The 21,624-nt window shown below is 46.4% G+C and overlaps 8 non-coding genes and 2 pseudogenes across 8 annotated transcripts; all 10 read right to left on the bottom strand.

Annotated features, from left to right (window-relative positions):
* Positions 1-1,577: 1,577 nt before the first annotated feature.
* LOC130326059 (U2 spliceosomal RNA) lies at positions 1,578-1,768 on the bottom strand. The gene has a single exon (XR_008870741.1). It is a non-coding gene; the product is annotated as a U2 spliceosomal RNA (small nuclear RNA).
* Positions 1,769-3,876: 2,108 nt separating this feature from the next.
* LOC130326058 (U2 spliceosomal RNA) lies at positions 3,877-4,067 on the bottom strand. Its single transcript, XR_008870740.1, has one exon. It is a non-coding gene; the product is annotated as a U2 spliceosomal RNA (small nuclear RNA).
* A 2,106-nt stretch (positions 4,068-6,173) lies between these two features.
* LOC130326064 (U2 spliceosomal RNA) lies at positions 6,174-6,387 on the bottom strand (annotated as a pseudogene).
* Positions 6,388-7,043: 656 nt separating this feature from the next.
* LOC130326066 (U2 spliceosomal RNA) lies at positions 7,044-7,203 on the bottom strand (annotated as a pseudogene).
* A 2,106-nt stretch (positions 7,204-9,309) lies between these two features.
* On the bottom strand, positions 9,310-9,500 carry LOC130326057 (U2 spliceosomal RNA). Its single transcript, XR_008870739.1, has one exon. It is a non-coding gene; the product is annotated as a U2 spliceosomal RNA (small nuclear RNA).
* Positions 9,501-11,605: 2,105 nt separating this feature from the next.
* On the bottom strand, positions 11,606-11,796 carry LOC130326070 (U2 spliceosomal RNA). The gene has a single exon (XR_008870749.1). It is a non-coding gene; the product is annotated as a U2 spliceosomal RNA (small nuclear RNA).
* Positions 11,797-13,899: 2,103 nt separating this feature from the next.
* Positions 13,900-14,090, bottom strand: LOC130326069 (U2 spliceosomal RNA). Its single transcript, XR_008870748.1, has one exon. It is a non-coding gene; the product is annotated as a U2 spliceosomal RNA (small nuclear RNA).
* A 2,106-nt stretch (positions 14,091-16,196) lies between these two features.
* LOC130326068 (U2 spliceosomal RNA) lies at positions 16,197-16,387 on the bottom strand. The gene has a single exon (XR_008870747.1). It is a non-coding gene; the product is annotated as a U2 spliceosomal RNA (small nuclear RNA).
* Positions 16,388-18,491: 2,104 nt separating this feature from the next.
* On the bottom strand, positions 18,492-18,682 carry LOC130326067 (U2 spliceosomal RNA). Its single transcript, XR_008870746.1, has one exon. It is a non-coding gene; the product is annotated as a U2 spliceosomal RNA (small nuclear RNA).
* Positions 18,683-20,791: 2,109 nt separating this feature from the next.
* On the bottom strand, positions 20,792-20,982 carry LOC130326056 (U2 spliceosomal RNA). The gene has a single exon (XR_008870738.1). It is a non-coding gene; the product is annotated as a U2 spliceosomal RNA (small nuclear RNA).
* Positions 20,983-21,624: the final 642 nt, after the last annotated feature.

The following is a 21,624-nucleotide window of genomic DNA, read 5'->3' as shown; positions in this document are numbered from 1 at the left end:
GACATCACAAATCCCTATGGTTACATACACAACAAAGCTGGGTTGTTGTTGTTTACACTCTGCAAGGCCTGTGGAAGTGAGTGACATCATAGCACTGTAGTTCTGAGGGTTCTAGATGGATGCAACAATCTCCTGTTGCTTCTATGAAGGCCGTAATAGACGACATCACCAAACAGCTCCATAGTCACATACACAGCAAAGGAGAGATGTTGTTTACACCTAGTGATGTCAGTGGTATTGAGTGACATCATAGCACAGTGCTAAGGCTCCTGGGCCTGGACACAGCAGCGGCTGCAATATCTCAACGGAGAATACGTTTATATATATGTGTGTGTGTGCGCGTATATATATATATATATATATATATATATATATATATATATATATTTCTCCGCCGAAATCACTTTTAAACCCATTTCCACCTTTTTTTCCCTTCTCTTCCTCTTACTTTTTTTTCACGTTTTTTTACGTTTTTCTCCTTTTCGCCTCTTTTCTGGGCGTATTATTCTTCTTTTTCTTCTTTTTTTTCGTCTAATGCATACCCCATCAGTGCAGCAATGCTTATTCAATACCGCCAGCAGATGGAGACACTGGGGGATAATTTTCTAAGGATTTATACTGATTTTTCCTGTCTGAATTTGTCGCACAGAAAGTTGCAGGCCAAATATGTGCGACATTTCTGCGACTTTAGCTTCTAGAGCATTTTTACAACATTATACATAGGTGCTGAATACATAAAAAGCGACTGTTCAGCGACAGACAAGTCGCATCGGCTGAAAGTAGGCCAGAATGTCAGTCCATGTTGGAGCAGGTTTAGATACAGTCTAAAGCATAGATCTCAAAGTCTGTGCACAGAATTTAGCAAGGGCCTCGCACCTTCTGATGCATCAGGTAGGTGCACAATAGCATAGCCTAACCCTCTGTACTTTGGTCTATATTGATGCGGGACATAGACAGCCAGCTGATGACCAATCCATTAGTGCAATGGATGGCTGGAAGCATTTGTCTTTGCCTTTGCAATACCACAGAAGCAATGCATGGTCAATGTACAGCAATGACACACCTGTGTGAACAGCCAGGAGACCCCCCCCCCCCCCCCCCATGTTATGTTACATAGTTACATAGTTAGTACGGTCGAAAAAAGACATATGTCCATCAAGTTCAACCAGGGAATTAAGGGGTAGGGGTGTGGCGCGATATTGGGGAAGGGATGAGATTTTATATTTCTTCATAAGCATTAATCTTATTTTGTCAATTAGGAACATTCAGCACCCACCCGCTATCAAGGCAGCTGCCTATCATGTCATGCCCTACCTGCACAGGTGTGCTGGCTACTCAAATGATCCAATTAAGGAGGCCATTTAGTCAGCAGCAGCAGAAGTCCTGTGCCTGGACGCTCCAACAGCGGCCAGACACAAGCAGAAGCAGAAGCAGCAGAAGCAGCAGCAGCAGCACCACCTTTTGTTTTTTGGCTGCAGAAGCAGCAGCAGCAAGGCCCACAGGGCTGGCTAGCTGGCTAGCCAGCAAGCAAGCAGGTAGCAATGAAAGTAGGAATCTTTCTTTTTAACCCTGTAAGGGGGTGGTGCACTGTACCCGAAGATACTGCCATATCGGGTCAATGCATAGGGCGACGGAAGCAAGCTTCGAAATCAGCCCCCGTTCTCAAAAATCCATTTAATATATGGTCCCCAGATAGGGGACGTATCAGATATTAAACTGATAAGAACAGATACTACACTTGATCTTAGCCAAAAGGCCGAGAAGCGATAACCGTGAAAGGGGCGGGCCCAACAAGGTCCCCTTCATGGGCACTATCACTGCTTGCTGTCAGGGAGGCTGCCAGACAATTTTCCATGCACACTCTGGGCTGGGGGGCAGTCAACCACCAGTACACACAGCAGAACCTAAACCCATACCATTATTGCTAAGCAGCAAGACAGGGGCCCATTGCACTCCCACGGGGCCTTTTTAAATGCAATCCATAACCCGGATTTGCCAGGAACCCTTCTTACTCCTCCTACTTGCATGTGACACTGGGCTTAGGATCTGCATAGGAAACACACACACAAGCACACACCTACCTTTGTTGCCTGCAGATGCCTCCTTGGCTGTCCCCAAACGGTATCAAACCAACACCCACGGGAAGCTGTAAGCATAGAGGACATGCCTGCACCCCATTGGACTTACCTGTGTGGGTTAAATCCGGGTTATTTGACAACCTATGGCGGTGATGGTTCTGCTCAGGCAGAGCAGTGCTGATGCTCCTCATAAAGCTGTCGCTGCTGTGAAGGTTCTAGGTGACATCACAAATCCCTATGGTTACATACACAACAAAGCTGGGTTGTTGTTGTTTACACTCTGCAAGGCCTGTGGAAGTGAGTGACATCATAGCACTGTAGTTCTGAGGGTTCTAGATGGATGCAACAATCTCCTGTTGCTTCTATGAAGGCCGTAATAGACGACATCACCAAACAGCTCCATAGTCACATACACAGCAAAGGAGAGATGTTGTTTACACCTAGTGATGTCAGTGGTATTGAGTGACATCATAGCACAGTGCTAAGGCTCCTGGGCCTGGACACAGCAGCGGCTGCAATATCTCAACGGAGAATACGTTTATATATATGTGTGTGTGTGCGCGTATATATATATATATATATATATATATATATATATATATATATATTTCTCCGCCGAAATCACTTTTAAACCCATTTCCACCTTTTTTTCCCTTCTCTTCCTCTTACTTTTTTTTCACGTTTTTTTACGTTTTTCTCCTTTTCGCCTCTTTTCTGGGCGTATTATTCTTCTTTTTCTTCTTTTTTTTCGTCTAATGCATACCCCATCAGTGCAGCAATGCTTATTCAATACCGCCAGCAGATGGAGACACTGGGGGATAATTTTCTAAGGATTTATACTGATTTTTCCTGTCTGAATTTGTCGCACAGAAAGTTGCAGGCCAAATATGTGCGACATTTCTGCGACTTTAGCTTCTAGAGCATTTTTACAACATTATACATAGGTGCTGAATACATAAAAAGCGACTGTTCAGCGACAGACAAGTCGCATCGGCTGAAAGTAGGCCAGAATGTCAGTCCATGTTGGAGCAGGTTTAGATACAGTCTAAAGCATAGATCTCAAAGTCTGTGCACAGAATTTAGCAAGGGCCTCGCACCTTCTGATGCATCAGGTAGGTGCACAATAGCATAGCCTAACCCTCTGTACTTTGGTCTATATTGATGCGGGACATAGACAGCCAGCTGATGACCAATCCATTAGTGCAATGGATGGCTGGAAGCATTTGTCTTTGCCTTTGCAATACCACAGAAGCAATGCATGGTCAATGTACAGCAATGACACACCTGTGTGAACAGCCAGGAGACCCCCCCCCCCCCCCCCCATGTTATGTTACATAGTTACATAGTTAGTACGGTCGAAAAAAGACATATGTCCATCAAGTTCAACCAGGGAATTAAGGGGTAGGGGTGTGGCGCGATATTGGGGAAGGGATGAGATTTTATATTTCTTCATAAGCATTAATCTTATTTTGTCAATTAGGAACATTCAGCACCCACCCGCTATCAAGGCAGCTGCCTATCATGTCATGCCCTACCTGCACAGGTGTGCTGGCTACTCAAATGATCCAATTAAGGAGGCCATTTAGTCAGCAGCAGCAGAAGTCCTGTGCCTGGACGCTCCAACAGCGGCCAGACACAAGCAGAAGCAGAAGCAGCAGAAGCAGCAGCAGCAGCACCACCTTTTGTTTTTTGGCTGCAGAAGCAGCAGCAGCAAGGCCCACAGGGCTGGCTAGCTGGCTAGCCAGCAAGCAAGCAGGTAGCAATGAAAGTAGGAATCTTTCTTTTTAACCCTGTAAGGGGGTGGTGCACTGTACCCGAAGATACTGCCATATCGGGTCAATGCATAGGGCGACGGAAGCAAGCTTCGAAATCAGCCCCCGTTCTCAAAAATCCATTTAATATATGGTCCCCAGATAGGGGACGTATCAGATATTAAACTGATAAGAACAGATACTACACTTGATCTTAGCCAAAAGGCCGAGAAGCGATAACCGTGAAAGGGGCGGGCCCAACAAGGTCCCCTTCATGGGCACTATCACTGCTTGCTGTCAGGGAGGCTGCCAGACAATTTTCCATGCACACTCTGGGCTGGGGGGCAGTCAACCACCAGTACACACAGCAGAACCTAAACCCATACCATTATTGCTAAGCAGCAAGACAGGGGCCCATTGCACTCCCACGGGGCCTTTTTAAATGCAATCCATAACCCGGATTTGCCAGGAACCCTTCTTACTCCTCCTACTTGCATGTGACACTGGGCTTAGGATCTGCATAGGAAACACACACACAAGCACACACCTACCTTTGTTGCCTGCAGATGCCTCCTTGGCTGTCCCCAAACGGTATCAAACCAACACCCACGGGAAGCTGTAAGCATAGAGGACATGCCTGCACCCCATTGGACTTACCTGTGTGGGTTAAATCCGGGTTATTTGACAACCTATGGCGGTGATGGTTCTGCTCAGGCAGAGCAGTGCTGATGCTCCTCATAAAGCTGTCGCTGCTGTGAAGGTTCTAGGTGACATCACAAATCCCTATGGTTACATACACAACAAAGCTGGGTTGTTGTTGTTTACACTCTGCAAGGCCTGTGGAAGTGAGTGACATCATAGCACTGTAGTTCTGAGGGTTCTAGATGGATGCAACAATCTCCTGTTGCTTCTATGAAGGCCGTAATAGACGACATCACCAAACAGCTCCATAGTCACATACACAGCAAAGGAGAGATGTTGTTTACACCTAGTGATGTCAGTGGTATTGAGTGACATCATAGCACAGTGCTAAGGCTCCTGGGCCTGGACACAGCAGCGGCTGCAATATCTCAACGGAGAATACGTTTATATATATGTGTGTGTGTGCGCGTATATATATATATATATATATATATATATATATATATATATATATTTCTCCGCCGAAATCACTTTTAAACCCATTTCCACCTTTTTTTCCCTTCTCTTCCTCTTACTTTTTTTTCACGTTTTTTTACGTTTTTCTCCTTTTCGCCTCTTTTCTGGGCGTATTATTCTTCTTTTTCTTCTTTTTTTTCGTCTAATGCATACCCCATCAGTGCAGCAATGCTTATTCAATACCGCCAGCAGATGGAGACACTGGGGGATAATTTTCTAAGGATTTATACTGATTTTTCCTGTCTGAATTTGTCGCACAGAAAGTTGCAGGCCAAATATGTGCGACATTTCTGCGACTTTAGCTTCTAGAGCATTTTTACAACATTATACATAGGTGCTGAATACATAAAAAGCGACTGTTCAGCGACAGACAAGTCGCATCGGCTGAAAGTAGGCCAGAATGTCAGTCCATGTTGGAGCAGGTTTAGATACAGTCTAAAGCATAGATCTCAAAGTCTGTGCACAGAATTTAGCAAGGGCCTCGCACCTTCTGATGCATCAGGTAGGTGCACAATAGCATAGCCTAACCCTCTGTACTTTGGTCTATATTGATGCGGGACATAGACAGCCAGCTGATGACCAATCCATTAGTGCAATGGATGGCTGGAAGCATTTGTCTTTGCCTTTGCAATACCACAGAAGCAATGCATGGTCAATGTACAGCAATGACACACCTGTGTGAACAGCCAGGAGACCCCCCCCCCCCCCCCATGTTATGTTACATAGTTACATAGTTAGTACGGTCGAAAAAAGACATATGTCCATCAAGTTCAACCAGGGAATTAAGGGGTAGGGGTGTGGCGCGATATTGGGGAAGGGATGAGATTTTATATTTCTTCATAAGCATTAATCTTATTTTGTCAATTAGGAACATTCAGCACCCACCCGCTATCAAGGCAGCTGCCTATCATGTCATGCCCTACCTGCACAGGTGTGCTGGCTACTCAAATGATCCAATTAAGGAGGCCATTTAGTCAGCAGCAGCAGAAGTCCTGTGCCTGGACGCTCCAACAGCGGCCAGACACAAGCAGAAGCAGAAGCAGCAGAAGCAGCAGCAGCAGCACCACCTTTTGTTTTTTGGCTGCAGAAGCAGCAGCAGCAAGGCCCACAGGGCTGGCTAGCTGGCTAGCCAGCAAGCAAGCAGGTAGCAATGAAAGTAGGAATCTTTCTTTTTAACCCTGTAAGGGGGTGGTGCACTGTACCCGAAGATACTGCCATATCGGGTCAATGCATAGGGCGACGGAAGCAAGCTTCGAAATCAGCCCCCGTTCTCAAAAATCCATTTAATATATGGTCCCCAGATAGGGGACGTATCAGATATTAAACTGATAAGAACAGATTTTTTTTTTTTCTAAAGCCGAGGAACGTGCTTTCGATTCACCCAAAGTGCAAGAAAAAGTGCAAACGTGTTACACTAAAAAAAACGTGCACAAAGGATGCGGTCTATCGCAAGCCCTTCTCCGATAGGAGAGAGGCCCCCCAACAAACCTTACCCTTCGCCTCCGGACCAAAAGGTACCTGCGAGGTTCCAGGTTCGATGTCCCTTTTCGCCGAAGCTACTAGGGGACCACAAATGCTCCCGGCATCCCCCTTGGCGTTAGCCAAGGTATCTGCCCGCAGAGCCGATTACGGTAGGTACCCTGCCAAAGCAGGAGTACCCGGGGTGTTTGCAGGGAGGTGCGGAACCTAATGGCCACACACACCTCCCCTAGACCGCCAGGAGGGACACCCAGAAGGGCTACCGCATCCTGACAAATCCTGTGAACACACAACACGCAAAAAGTGACACAGTGAGACAAAAAATAAATAAATAAGTGAATGTGTGCAGATATACTGCCCGGACATCCGGCCGGATCTATAAAAATTTCTCTGATCCTAGCCAGAAGGCCGGGAATCAAGAGGTGAGTGCCACAAGGTGAAGAGATTATGGTGCCCGTGCTTCAACTCAGTGAGTCTATTCTCCCAGTGAGTTTCGGCACCTCGGGGTCACCACTCCCCGAGGCACAAAAGTACCTCGGCTCTAGACCCTCTCAGCCTCATGGCGAGACCCGAAGGGAACAGGTCACATCGGGGCAGCCGTCGAGCTGATTCCTCAGAACCAGCCCCGGAAAGCCCTGGTACACCTGCATCCTCCATGCAGCACCCATCCCCACCAGCATGAAAACTGATAAGAACAGATACTACACTTGATCTTAGCCAAAAGGCCGAGAAGCGATAACCGTGAAAGGGGCGGGCCCAACAAGGTCCCCTTCATGGGCACTATCACTGCTTGCTGTCAGGGAGGCTGCCAGACAATTTTCCATGCACACTCTGGGCTGGGGGGCAGTCAACCACCAGTACACACAGCAGAACCTAAACCCATACCATTATTGCTAAGCAGCAAGACAGGGGCCCATTGCACTCCCACGGGGCCTTTTTAAATGCAATCCATAACCCGGATTTGCCAGGAACCCTTCTTACTCCTCCTACTTGCATGTGACACTGGGCTTAGGATCTGCATAGGAAACACACACACAAGCACACACCTACCTTTGTTGCCTGCAGATGCCTCCTTGGCTGTCCCCAAACGGTATCAAACCAACACCCACGGGAAGCTGTAAGCATAGAGGACATGCCTGCACCCCATTGGACTTACCTGTGTGGGTTAAATCCGGGTTATTTGACAACCTATGGCGGTGATGGTTCTGCTCAGGCAGAGCAGTGCTGATGCTCCTCATAAAGCTGTCGCTGCTGTGAAGGTTCTAGGTGACATCACAAATCCCTATGGTTACATACACAACAAAGCTGGGTTGTTGTTGTTTACACTCTGCAAGGCCTGTGGAAGTGAGTGACATCATAGCACTGTAGTTCTGAGGGTTCTAGATGGATGCAACAATCTCCTGTTGCTTCTATGAAGGCCGTAATAGACGACATCACCAAACAGCTCCATAGTCACATACACAGCAAAGGAGAGATGTTGTTTACACCTAGTGATGTCAGTGGTATTGAGTGACATCATAGCACAGTGCTAAGGCTCCTGGGCCTGGACACAGCAGCGGCTGCAATATCTCAACGGAGAATACGTTTATATATATGTGTGTGTGTGCGCGTATATATATATATATATATATATATATATATATATATATATATATTTCTCCGCCGAAATCACTTTTAAACCCATTTCCACCTTTTTTTCCCTTCTCTTCCTCTTACTTTTTTTTCACGTTTTTTTACGTTTTTCTCCTTTTCGCCTCTTTTCTGGGCGTATTATTCTTCTTTTTCTTCTTTTTTTTCGTCTAATGCATACCCCATCAGTGCAGCAATGCTTATTCAATACCGCCAGCAGATGGAGACACTGGGGGATAATTTTCTAAGGATTTATACTGATTTTTCCTGTCTGAATTTGTCGCACAGAAAGTTGCAGGCCAAATATGTGCGACATTTCTGCGACTTTAGCTTCTAGAGCATTTTTACAACATTATACATAGGTGCTGAATACATAAAAAGCGACTGTTCAGCGACAGACAAGTCGCATCGGCTGAAAGTAGGCCAGAATGTCAGTCCATGTTGGAGCAGGTTTAGATACAGTCTAAAGCATAGATCTCAAAGTCTGTGCACAGAATTTAGCAAGGGCCTCGCACCTTCTGATGCATCAGGTAGGTGCACAATAGCATAGCCTAACCCTCTGTACTTTGGTCTATATTGATGCGGGACATAGACAGCCAGCTGATGACCAATCCATTAGTGCAATGGATGGCTGGAAGCATTTGTCTTTGCCTTTGCAATACCACAGAAGCAATGCATGGTCAATGTACAGCAATGACACACCTGTGTGAACAGCCAGGAGACCCCCCCCCCCCCCCCATGTTATGTTACATAGTTACATAGTTAGTACGGTCGAAAAAAGACATATGTCCATCAAGTTCAACCAGGGAATTAAGGGGTAGGGGTGTGGCGCGATATTGGGGAAGGGATGAGATTTTATATTTCTTCATAAGCATTAATCTTATTTTGTCAATTAGGAACATTCAGCACCCACCCGCTATCAAGGCAGCTGCCTATCATGTCATGCCCTACCTGCACAGGTGTGCTGGCTACTCAAATGATCCAATTAAGGAGGCCATTTAGTCAGCAGCAGCAGAAGTCCTGTGCCTGGACGCTCCAACAGCGGCCAGACACAAGCAGAAGCAGAAGCAGCAGAAGCAGCAGCAGCAGCACCACCTTTTGTTTTTTGGCTGCAGAAGCAGCAGCAGCAAGGCCCACAGGGCTGGCTAGCTGGCTAGCCAGCAAGCAAGCAGGTAGCAATGAAAGTAGGAATCTTTCTTTTTAACCCTGTAAGGGGGTGGTGCACTGTACCCGAAGATACTGCCATATCGGGTCAATGCATAGGGCGACGGAAGCAAGCTTCGAAATCAGCCCCCGTTCTCAAAAATCCATTTAATATATGGTCCCCAGATAGGGGACGTATCAGATATTAAACTGATAAGAACAGATACTACACTTGATCTTAGCCAAAAGGCCGAGAAGCGATAACCGTGAAAGGGGCGGGCCCAACAAGGTCCCCTTCATGGGCACTATCACTGCTTGCTGTCAGGGAGGCTGCCAGACAATTTTCCATGCACACTCTGGGCTGGGGGGCAGTCAACCACCAGTACACACAGCAGAACCTAAACCCATACCATTATTGCTAAGCAGCAAGACAGGGGCCCATTGCACTCCCACGGGGCCTTTTTAAATGCAATCCATAACCCGGATTTGCCAGGAACCCTTCTTACTCCTCCTACTTGCATGTGACACTGGGCTTAGGATCTGCATAGGAAACACACACACAAGCACACACCTACCTTTGTTGCCTGCAGATGCCTCCTTGGCTGTCCCCAAACGGTATCAAACCAACACCCACGGGAAGCTGTAAGCATAGAGGACATGCCTGCACCCCATTGGACTTACCTGTGTGGGTTAAATCCGGGTTATTTGACAACCTATGGCGGTGATGGTTCTGCTCAGGCAGAGCAGTGCTGATGCTCCTCATAAAGCTGTCGCTGCTGTGAAGGTTCTAGGTGACATCACAAATCCCTATGGTTACATACACAACAAAGCTGGGTTGTTGTTGTTTACACTCTGCAAGGCCTGTGGAAGTGAGTGACATCATAGCACTGTAGTTCTGAGGGTTCTAGATGGATGCAACAATCTCCTGTTGCTTCTATGAAGGCCGTAATAGACGACATCACCAAACAGCTCCATAGTCACATACACAGCAAAGGAGAGATGTTGTTTACACCTAGTGATGTCAGTGGTATTGAGTGACATCATAGCACAGTGCTAAGGCTCCTGGGCCTGGACACAGCAGCGGCTGCAATATCTCAACGGAGAATACGTTTATATATATGTGTGTGTGTGCGCGTATATATATATATATATATATATATATATATAATATATATATATTTCTCCGCCGAAATCACTTTTAAACCCATTTCCACCTTTTTTTCCCTTCTCTTCCTCTTACTTTTTTTTCACGTTTTTTTACGTTTTTCTCCTTTTCGCCTCTTTTCTGGGCGTATTATTCTTCTTTTTCTTCTTTTTTTTCGTCTAATGCATACCCCATCAGTGCAGCAATGCTTATTCAATACCGCCAGCAGATGGAGACACTGGGGGATAATTTTCTAAGGATTTATACTGATTTTTCCTGTCTGAATTTGTCGCACAGAAAGTTGCAGGCCAAATATGTGCGACATTTCTGCGACTTTAGCTTCTAGAGCATTTTTACAACATTATACATAGGTGCTGAATACATAAAAAGCGACTGTTCAGCGACAGACAAGTCGCATCGGCTGAAAGTAGGCCAGAATGTCAGTCCATGTTGGAGCAGGTTTAGATACAGTCTAAAGCATAGATCTCAAAGTCTGTGCACAGAATTTAGCAAGGGCCTCGCACCTTCTGATGCATCAGGTAGGTGCACAATAGCATAGCCTAACCCTCTGTACTTTGGTCTATATTGATGCGGGACATAGACAGCCAGCTGATGACCAATCCATTAGTGCAATGGATGGCTGGAAGCATTTGTCTTTGCCTTTGCAATACCACAGAAGCAATGCATGGTCAATGTACAGCAATGACACACCTGTGTGAACAGCCAGGAGACCCCCCCCCCCCCCCCATGTTATGTTACATAGTTACATAGTTAGTACGGTCGAAAAAAGACATATGTCCATCAAGTTCAACCAGGGAATTAAGGGGTAGGGGTGTGGCGCGATATTGGGGAAGGGATGAGATTTTATATTTCTTCATAAGCATTAATCTTATTTTGTCAATTAGGAACATTCAGCACCCACCCGCTATCAAGGCAGCTGCCTATCATGTCATGCCCTACCTGCACAGGTGTGCTGGCTACTCAAATGATCCAATTAAGGAGGCCATTTAGTCAGCAGCAGCAGAAGTCCTGTGCCTGGACGCTCCAACAGCGGCCAGACACAAGCAGAAGCAGAAGCAGCAGAAGCAGCAGCAGCAGCACCACCTTTTGTTTTTTGGCTGCAGAAGCAGCAGCAGCAAGGCCCACAGGGCTGGCTAGCTGGCTAGCCAGCAAGCAAGCAGGTAGCAATGAAAGTAGGAATCTTTCTTTTTAACCCTGTAAGGGGGTGGTGCACTGTACCCGAAGATACTGCCATATCGGGTCAATGCATAGGGCGACGGAAGCAAGCTTCGAAATCAGCCCCCGTTCTCAAAAATCCATTTAATATATGGTCCCCAGATAGGGGACGTATCAGATATTAAACTGATAAGAACAGATACTACACTTGATCTTAGCCAAAAGGCCGAGAAGCGATAACCGTGAAAGGGGCGGGCCCAACAAGGTCCCCTTCATGGGCACTATCACTGCTTGCTGTCAGGGAGGCTGCCAGACAATTTTCCATGCACACTCTGGGCTGGGGGGCAGTCAACCACCAGTACACACAGCAGAACCTAAACCCATACCATTATTGCTAAGCAGCAAGACAGGGGCCCATTGCACTCCCACGGGGCCTTTTTAAATGCAATCCATAACCCGGATTTGCCAGGAACCCTTCTTACTCCTCCTACTTGCATGTGACACTGGGCTTAGGATCTGCATAGGAAACACACACACAAGCACACACCTACCTTTGTTGCCTGCAGATGCCTCCTTGGCTGTCCCCAAACGGTATCAAACCAACACCCACGGGAAGCTGTAAGCATAGAGGACATGCCTGCACCCCATTGGACTTACCTGTGTGGGTTAAATCCGGGTTATTTGACAACCTATGGCGGTGATGGTTCTGCTCAGGCAGAGCAGTGCTGATGCTCCTCATAAAGCTGTCGCTGCTGTGAAGGTTCTAGGTGACATCACAAATCCCTATGGTTACATACACAACAAAGCTGGGTTGTTGTTGTTTACACTCTGCAAGGCCTGTGGAAGTGAGTGACATCATAGCACTGTAGTTCTGAGGGTTCTAGATGGATGCAACAATCTCCTGTTGCTTCTATGAAGGCCGTAATAGACGACATCACCAAACAGCTCCATAGTCACATACACAGCAAAGGAGAGATGTTGTTTACACCTAGTGATGTCAGTGGTATTGAGTGACATCATAGCACAGTGCTAAGGCTCCTGGGCCTGGACACAGCAGCGGCTGCAATATCTCAACGGAGAATACGTTTATATATATGTGTGTGTGTGCGCGTATATATATATATATATATATATATATATATATATATATATTTCTCCGCCGAAATCACTTTTAAACCCATTTCCACCTTTTTTTCCCTTCTCTTCCTCTTACTTTTTTTTCACGTTTTTTTACGTTTTTCTCCTTTTCGCCTCTTTTCTGGGCGTATTATTCTTCTTTTTCTTCTTTTTTTTCGTCTAATGCATACCCCATCAGTGCAGCAATGCTTATTCAATACCGCCAGCAGATGGAGACACTGGGGGATAATTTTCTAAGGATTTATACTGATTTTTCCTGTCTGAATTTGTCGCACAGAAAGTTGCAGGCCAAATATGTGCGACATTTCTGCGACTTTAGCTTCTAGAGCATTTTTACAACATTATACATAGGTGCTGAATACATAAAAAGCGACTGTTCAGCGACAGACAAGTCGCATCGGCTGAAAGTAGGCCAGAATGTCAGTCCATGTTGGAGCAGGTTTAGATACAGTCTAAAGCATAGATCTCAAAGTCTGTGCACAGAATTTAGCAAGGGCCTCGCACCTTCTGATGCATCAGGTAGGTGCACAATAGCATAGCCTAACCCTCTGTACTTTGGTCTATATTGATGCGGGACATAGACAGCCAGCTGATGACCAATCCATTAGTGCAATGGATGGCTGGAAGCATTTGTCTTTGCCTTTGCAATACCACAGAAGCAATGCATGGTCAATGTACAGCAATGACACACCTGTGTGAACAGCCAGGAGACCCCCCCCCCCCCCCCCATGTTATGTTACATAGTTACATAGTTAGTACGGTCGAAAAAAGACATATGTCCATCAAGTTCAACCAGGGAATTAAGGGGTAGGGGTGTGGCGCGATATTGGGGAAGGGATGAGATTTTATATTTCTTCATAAGCATTAATCTTATTTTGTCAATTAGGAACATTCAGCACCCACCCGCTATCAAGGCAGCTGCCTATCATGTCATGCCCTACCTGCACAGGTGTGCTGGCTACTCAAATGATCCAATTAAGGAGGCCATTTAGTCAGCAGCAGCAGAAGTCCTGTGCCTGGACGCTCCAACAGCGGCCAGACACAAGCAGAAGCAGAAGCAGCAGAAGCAGCAGCAGCAGCACCACCTTTTGTTTTTTGGCTGCAGAAGCAGCAGCAGCAAGGCCCACAGGGCTGGCTAGCTGGCTAGCCAGCAAGCAAGCAGGTAGCAATGAAAGTAGGAATCTTTCTTTTTAACCCTGTAAGGGGGTGGTGCACTGTACCCGAAGATACTGCCATATCGGGTCAATGCATAGGGCGACGGAAGCAAGCTTCGAAATCAGCCCCCGTTCTCAAAAATCCATTTAATATATGGTCCCCAGATAGGGGACGTATCAGATATTAAACTGATAAGAACAGATACTACACTTGATCTTAGCCAAAAGGCCGAGAAGCGATAACCGTGAAAGGGGCGGGCCCAACAAGGTCCCCTTCATGGGCACTATCACTGCTTGCTGTCAGGGAGGCTGCCAGACAATTTTCCATGCACACTCTGGGCTGGGGGGCAGTCAACCACCAGTACACACAGCAGAACCTAAACCCATACCATTATTGCTAAGCAGCAAGACAGGGGCCCATTGCACTCCCACGGGGCCTTTTTAAATGCAATCCATAACCCGGATTTGCCAGGAACCCTTCTTACTCCTCCTACTTGCATGTGACACTGGGCTTAGGATCTGCATAGGAAACACACACACAAGCACACACCTACCTTTGTTGCCTGCAGATGCCTCCTTGGCTGTCCCCAAACGGTATCAAACCAACACCCACGGGAAGCTGTAAGCATAGAGGACATGCCTGCACCCCATTGGACTTACCTGTGTGGGTTAAATCCGGGTTATTTGACAACCTATGGCGGTGATGGTTCTGCTCAGGCAGAGCAGTGCTGATGCTCCTCATAAAGCTGTCGCTGCTGTGAAGGTTCTAGGTGACATCACAAATCCCTATGGTTACATACACAACAAAGCTGGGTTGTTGTTGTTTACACTCTGCAAGGCCTGTGGAAGTGAGTGACATCATAGCACTGTAGTTCTGAGGGTTCTAGATGGATGCAACAATCTCCTGTTGCTTCTATGAAGGCCGTAATAGACGACATCACCAAACAGCTCCATAGTCACATACACAGCAAAGGAGAGATGTTGTTTACACCTAGTGATGTCAGTGGTATTGAGTGACATCATAGCACAGTGCTAAGGCTCCTGGGCCTGGACACAGCAGCGGCTGCAATATCTCAACGGAGAATACGTTTATATATATGTGTGTGTGTGCGCGTATATATATATATATATATATATATATATATATATATATATATATTTCTCCGCCGAAATCACTTTTAAACCCATTTCCACCTTTTTTTCCCTTCTCTTCCTCTTACTTTTTTTTCACGTTTTTTTACGTTTTTCTCCTTTTCGCCTCTTTTCTGGGCGTATTATTCTTCTTTTTCTTCTTTTTTTTCGTCTAATGCATACCCCATCAGTGCAGCAATGCTTATTCAATACCGCCAGCAGATGGAGACACTGGGGGATAATTTTCTAAGGATTTATACTGATTTTTCCTGTCTGAATTTGTCGCACAGAAAGTTGCAGGCCAAATATGTGCGACATTTCTGCGACTTTAGCTTCTAGAGCATTTTTACAACATTATACATAGGTGCTGAATACATAAAAAGCGACTGTTCAGCGACAGACAAGTCGCATCGGCTGAAAGTAGGCCAGAATGTCAGTCCATGTTGGAGCAGGTTTAGATACAGTCTAAAGCATAGATCTCAAAGTCTGTGCACAGAATTTAGCAAGGGCCTCGCACCTTCTGATGCATCAGGTAGGTGCACAATAGCATAGCCTAACCCTCTGTACTTTGGTCTATATTGATGCGGGACATAGACAGCCAGCTGATGACCAATCCATTAGTGCAATGGATGGCTGGAAGCATTTGTCTTTGCCTTTGCAATACCACAGAAGCAATGCATGGTCAATGTACAGCAATGACACACCTGTGTGAACAGCCAGGAGACCCCCCCCCCCCCCCCATGTTATGTTACATAGTTACATAGTTAGTACGGTCGAAAAAAGACATATGTCCATCAAGTTCAACCAGGGAATTAAGGGGTAGGGGTGTGGCGCGATATTGGGGAAGGGATGAGATTTTATATTTCTTCATAAGCATTAATCTTATTTTGTCAATTAGGAACATTCAGCACCCACCCGCTATCAAGGCAGCTGCCTATCATGTCATGCCCTACCTGCACAGGTGTGCTGGCTACTCAAATGATCCAATTAAGGAGGCCATTTAGTCAGCAGCAGCAGAAGTCCTGTGCCTGGACGCTCCAACAGCGGCCAGACACAAGCAGAAGCAGAAGCAGCAGAAGCAGCAGCAGCAGCACCACCTTTTGTTTTTTGGCTGCAGAAGCAGCAGCAGCAAGGCCCACAGGGCTGGCTAGCTGGCTAGCCAGCAAGCAAGCAGGTAGCAATGAAAGTAGGAATCTTTCTTTTTAACCCTGTAAGGGGGTGGTGCACTGTACCCGAAGATACTGCCATATCGGGTCAATGCATAGGGCGACGGAAGCAAGCTTCGAAATCAGCCCCCGTTCTCAAAAATCCATTTAATATATGGTCCCCAGATAGGGGACGTATCAGATATTAAACTGATAAGAACAGATACTACACTTGATCTTAGCCAAAAGGCCGAGAAGCGATAACCGTGAAAGGGGCGGGCCCAACAAGGTCCCCTTCATGGGCACTATCACTGCTTGCTGTCAGGGAGGCTGCCAGACAATTTTCCATGCACACTCTGGGCTGGGGGGCAGTCAACCACCAGTACACACAGCAGAACCTAAACCCATACCATTATTGCTAAGCAGCAAGACAGGGGCCCATTGCACTCCCACGGGGCCTTTTTAAATGCAATCCATAACCCGGATTTGCCAGGAACCCTTCTTACTCCTCCTACTTGCATGTGACACTGGGCTTAGGATCTGCATAGGAAACACACACACAAGCACACACCTACCTTTGTTGCCTGCAGATGCCTCCTTGGCTGTCCCCAAACGGTATCAAACCAACACCCACGGGAAGCTGTAAGCATAGAGGACATGCCTGCACCCCATTGGACTTACCTGTGTGGGTTAAATCCGGGTTATTTGACAACCTATGGCGGTGATGGTTCTGCTCAGGCAGAGCAGTGCTGATGCTCCTCATAAAGCTGTCGCTGCTGTGAAGGTTCTAGGTGACATCACAAATCCCTATGGTTACATACACAACAAAGCTGGGTTGTTGTTGTTTACACTCTGCAAGGCCTGTGGAAGTGAGTGACATCATAGCACTGTAGTTCTGAGGGTTCTAGATGGATGCAACAATCTCCTGTTGCTTCTATGAAGGCCGTAATAGACGACATCACCAAACAGCTCCATAGTCACATACACAGCAAAGGAGAGATGTTGTTTACACCTAGTGATGTCAGTGGTATTGAGTGACATCATAGCACAGTGCTAAGGCTCCTGGGCCTGGACACAGCAGCGGCTGCAATATCTCAACGGAGAATACGTTTATATATATGTGTGTGTGTGCGCGTATATATATATATATATATATATATATATATATATATATATATTTCTCCGCCGAAATCACTTTTAAACCCATTTCCACCTTTTTTTCCCTTCTCTTCCTCTTACTTTTTTTTCACGTTTTTTTACGTTTTTCTCCTTTTCGCCTCTTTTCTGGGCGTATTATTCTTCTTTTTCTTCTTTTTTTTCGTCTAATGCATACCCCATCAGTGCAGCAATGCTTATTCAATACCGCCAGCAGATGGAGACACTGGGGGATAATTTTCTAAGGATTTATACTGATTTTTCCTGTCTGAATTTGTCGCACAGAAAGTTGCAGGCCAAATATGTGCGACATTTCTGCGACTTTAGCTTCTAGAGCATTTTTACAACATTATACATAGGTGCTGAATACATAAAAAGCGACTGTTCAGCGACAGACAAGTCGCATCGGCTGAAAGTAGGCCAGAATGTCAGTCCATGTTGGAGCAGGTTTAGATACAGTCTAAAGCATAGATCTCAAAGTCTGTGCACAGAATTTAGCAAGGGCCTCGCACCTTCTGATGCATCAGGTAGGTGCACAATAGCATAGCCTAACCCTCTGTACTTTGGTCTATATTGATGCGGGACATAGACAGCCAGCTGATGACCAATCCATTAGTGCAATGGATGGCTGGAAGCATTTGTCTTTGCCTTTGCAATACCACAGAAGCAATGCATGGTCAATGTACAGCAATGACACACCTGTGTGAACAGCCAGGAGACCCCCCCCCCCCCCCCATGTTATGTTACATAGTTACATAGTTAGTACGGTCGAAAAAAGACATATGTCCATCAAGTTCAACCAGGGAATTAAGGGGTAGGGGTGTGGCGCGATATTGGGGAAGGGATGAGATTTTATATTTCTTCATAAGCATTAATCTTATTTTGTCAATTAGGAACATTCAGCACCCACCCGCTATCAAGGCAGCTGCCTATCATGTCATGCCCTACCTGCACAGGTGTGCTGGCTACTCAAATGATCCAATTAAGGAGGCCATTTAGTCAGCAGCAGCAGAAGTCCTGTGCCTGGACGCTCCAACAGCGGCCAGACACAAGCAGAAGCAGAAGCAGCAGAAGCAGCAGCAGCAGCACCACCTTTTGTTTTTTGGCTGCAGAAGCAGCAGCAGCAAGGCCCACAGGGCTGGCTAGCTGGCTAGCCAGCAAGCAAGCAGGTAGCAATGAAAGTAGGAATCTTTCTTTTTAACCCTGTAAGGGGGTGGTGCACTGTACCCGAAGATACTGCCATATCGGGTCAATGCATAGGGCGACGGAAGCAAGCTTCGAAATCAGCCCCCGTTCTCAAAAATCCATTTAATATATGGTCCCCAGATAGGGGACGTATCAGATATTAAACTGATAAGAACAGATACTACACTTGATCTTAGCCAAAAGGCCGAGAAGCGATAACCGTGAAAGGGGCGGGCCCAACAAGGTCCCCTTCATGGGCACTATCACTGCTTGCTGTCAGGGAGGCTGCCAGACAATTTTCCATGCACACTCTGGGCTGGGGGGCAGTCAACCACCAGTACACACAGCAGAACCTAAACCCATACCATTATTGCTAAGCAGCAAGACAGGGGCCCATTGCACTCCCACGGGGCCTTTTTAAATGCAATCCATAACCCGGATTTGCCAGGAACCCTTCTTACTCCTCCTACTTGCATGTGACACTGGGCTTAGGATCTGCATAGGAAACACACACACAAGCACACACCTACCTTTGTTGCCTGCAGATGCCTCCTTGGCTGTCCCCAAACGGTATCAAACCAACACCCACGGGAAGCTGTAAGCATAGAGGACATGCCTGCACCCCATTGGACTTACCTGTGTGGGTTAAATCCGGGTTATTTGACAACCTATGGCGGTGATGGTTCTGCTCAGGCAGAGCAGTGCTGATGCTCCTCATAAAGCTGTCGCTGCTGTGAAGGTTCTAGGTGACATCACAAATCCCTATGGTTACATACACAACAAAGCTGGGTTGTTGTTGTTTACACTCTGCAAGGCCTGTGGAAGTGAGTGACATCATAGCACTGTAGTTCTGAGGGTTCTAGATGGATGCAACAATCTCCTGTTGCTTCTATGAAGGCCGTAATAGACGACATCACCAAACAGCTCCATAGTCACATACACAGCAAAGGAGAGATGTTGTTTACACCTAGTGATGTCAGTGGTATTGAGTGACATCATAGCACAGTGCTAAGGCTCCTGGGCCTGGACACAGCAGCGGCTGCAATATCTCAACGGAGAATACGTTTATATATATGTGTGTGTGTGCGCGTATATATATATATATATATATATATATATATATATATATATATATATTTCTCCGCCGAAATCACTTTTAAACCCATTTCCACCTTTTTTTCCCTTCTCTTCCTCTTACTTTTTTTTCACGTTTTTTTACGTTTTTCTCCTTTTCGCCTCTTTTCTGGGCGTATTATTCTTCTTTTTCTTCTTTTTTTTCGTCTAATGCATACCCCATCAGTGCAGCAATGCTTATTCAATACCGCCAGCAGATGGAGACACTGGGGGATAATTTTCTAAGGATTTATACTGATTTTTCCTGTCTGAATTTGTCGCACAGAAAGTTGCAGGCCAAATATGTGCGACATTTCTGCGACTTTAGCTTCTAGAGCATTTTTACAACATTATACATAGGTGCTGAATACATAAAAAGCGACTGTTCAGCGACAGACAAGTCGCATCGGCTGAAAGTAGGCCAGAATGTCAGTCCATGTTGGAGCAGGTTTAGATACAGTCTAAAGCATAGATCTCAAAGTCTGTGCACAGAATTTAGCAAGGGCCTCGCACCTTCTGATGCATCAGGTAGGTGCACAATAGCATAGCCTAACCCTCTGTACTTTGGTCTATATTGATGCGGGACATAGACAGCCAGCTGATGACCAATCCATTAGTGCAATGGATGGCTGGAAGCATTTGTCTTTGCCTTTGCAATACCACAGAAGCAATGCATGGTCAATGTACAGCAATGACACACCTGTGTGAACAGCCAGGAGACCCCCCCCCCCCCCCCATGTTATGTTACATAGTTACATAGTTAGTACGGTCGAAAAAAGACATATGTCCATCAAGTTCAACCAGGGAATTAAGGGGTAGGGGTGTGGCGCGATATTGGGGAAGGGATGAGATTTTATATTTCTTCATAAGCATTAATCTTATTTTGTCAATTAAGGAACATTCAGCACCCACCCGCTATCAAGGCAGCTGCCTATCATGTCATGCCCTACCTGCACAGGTGTGCTGGCTACTCAAATGATCCAATTAAGGAGGCCATTTAGTCAGCAGCAGCAGAAGTCCTGTGCCTGGACGCTCCAACAGCGGCCAGACACAAGCAGAAGCAGAAGCAGCAGAAGCAGCAGCAGCAGCACCACCTTTTGTTTTTTGGCTGCAGAAGCAGCAGCAGCAAGGCCCACAGGGCTGGCTAGCTGGCTAGCCAGCAAGCAAGCAGGTAGCAATGAAAGTAGGAATCTTTCTTTTTAACCCTGTAAGGGGGTGGTGCACTGTACCCGAAGATACTGCCATATCGGGTCAATGCATAGGGCGACGGAAGCAAGCTTCGAAATCAGCCCCCGTTCTCAAAAATCCATTTAATATATGGTCCCCAGATAGGGGACGTATCAGATATTAAACTGATAAGAACAGATACTACACTTGATCTTAGCCAAAAGGCCGAGAAGCGATAACCGTGAAAGGGGCGGGCCCAACAAGGTCCCCTTCATGGGCACTATCACTGCTTGCTGTCAGGGAGGCTGCCAGACAATTTTCCATGCACACTCTGGGCTGGGGGGCAGTCAACCACCAGTACACACAGCAGAACCTAAACCCATACCATTATTGCTAAGCAGCAAGACAGGGGCCCATTGCACTCCCACGGGGCCTTTTTAAATGCAATCCATAACCCGGATTTGCCAGGAACCCTTCTTACTCCTCCTACTTGCATGTGACACTGGGCTTAGGATCTGCATAGGAAACACACACACAAGCACACACCTACCTTTGTTGCCTGCAGATGCCTCCTTGGCTGTCCCCAAACGGTATCAAACCAACACCCACGGGAAGCTGTAAGCATAGAGGACATGCCTGCACCCCATTGGACTTACCTGTGTGGGTTAAATCCGGGTTATTTGACAACCTATGGCGGTGATGGTTCTGCTCAGGCAGAGCAGTGCTGATGCTCCTCATAAAGCTGTCGCTGCTGTGAAGGTTCTAGGTGACATCACAAATCCCTATGGTTACATACACAACAAAGCTGGGTTGTTGTTGTTTACACTCTGCAAGGCCTGTGGAAGTGAGTGACATCATAGCACTGTAGTTCTGAGGGTT

Source organism: Hyla sarda, unplaced genomic scaffold, assembly GCF_029499605.1.
Source record: "Hyla sarda isolate aHylSar1 unplaced genomic scaffold, aHylSar1.hap1 scaffold_2793, whole genome shotgun sequence".
In the NCBI taxonomy this organism is placed as follows: Eukaryota; Metazoa; Chordata; class Amphibia; order Anura; family Hylidae; genus Hyla; species Hyla sarda.
Note: the sequence above shows the minus strand (reverse complement) of the source record. Positions and strands in the feature narration are given on the sequence as shown.